The sequence below is a fragment of the Propithecus coquereli genome, unplaced genomic scaffold (assembly GCF_000956105.1).
Source record: "Propithecus coquereli isolate 6110/MARCELLA unplaced genomic scaffold, Pcoq_1.0 Scaffold38, whole genome shotgun sequence".
NCBI classification, from domain to species: domain Eukaryota; kingdom Metazoa; phylum Chordata; class Mammalia; order Primates; family Indriidae; genus Propithecus; species Propithecus coquereli.
Genome location: NW_012149507.1, coordinates 4,062,506 through 4,063,194, shown reverse-complemented (window position 1 = coordinate 4,063,194; position 689 = coordinate 4,062,506). Strand labels below are relative to the sequence as shown.

The following is a 689-nucleotide window of genomic DNA, read 5'->3' as shown; positions in this document are numbered from 1 at the left end:
GATTTAATTACCCACACCAATGGATGCTGAACACTTTAGGCACTGTTTTCTGAAACAGGTAGTAGTGGGAGACAAAACCAATCGTGTGCTTTGGAAAGATAAAATTAAGCAGAAGCAAAAATGATTTGGAAAAAGACTGTGTGGGGGAATGCAATAATGATAGAGGAGAGAGAATGGGAATGGAGAGGTCATTTCAGGAGCTTTTTAAAAAGACAAAATATTCTGAACTGACTGCCCAGGTACACAGGGGAAGGGAGAGGGCAGAACCGGAGATAACACTGTGATTCCCTGCCCAGGTGGCTGGGCAGATGAAGCGCCTTTAAAAGGAATGGGGGGGGCGGCGGGTGGATTTAAAAATGAAAAGGAATGGGGAAGTCGGGAGGGGGAGGTAAGTACATGTGTATATAAGATTGTCAATTCTATTTTAGACAAAGAGTGTTGGTGGGATTTGGAGGTTTGGAGGAAATTGTTAGTAGGTAAGCTGACTATATAGCACTGAAGTTGGGATTAAGGAACATTAATTCCATTTTATAGAATTAGCTGTTGTCCCCCGCCCCCACAAAGAAGTTGGGATTAGAACCAAACAGAAATATAGAAATAAAAAAATAAAAAAAAATAAAAGCCCCAGAGAGGGCAGTTCAAATTGTGACAGAAGATGAGATGCTCCAGAAAAAATAGAGAAGAAAAAG

At 41.1% G+C, this 689-nt stretch overlaps 1 protein-coding gene across 1 annotated transcript in view; it reads right to left on the bottom strand.

Annotated features, from left to right (window-relative positions):
- Positions 1–689, bottom strand: part of MYOM1 (myomesin 1) — a 184,578-nt gene that overhangs the window by 120,279 nt on the left and 63,610 nt on the right. The window lies entirely within an intron of this gene.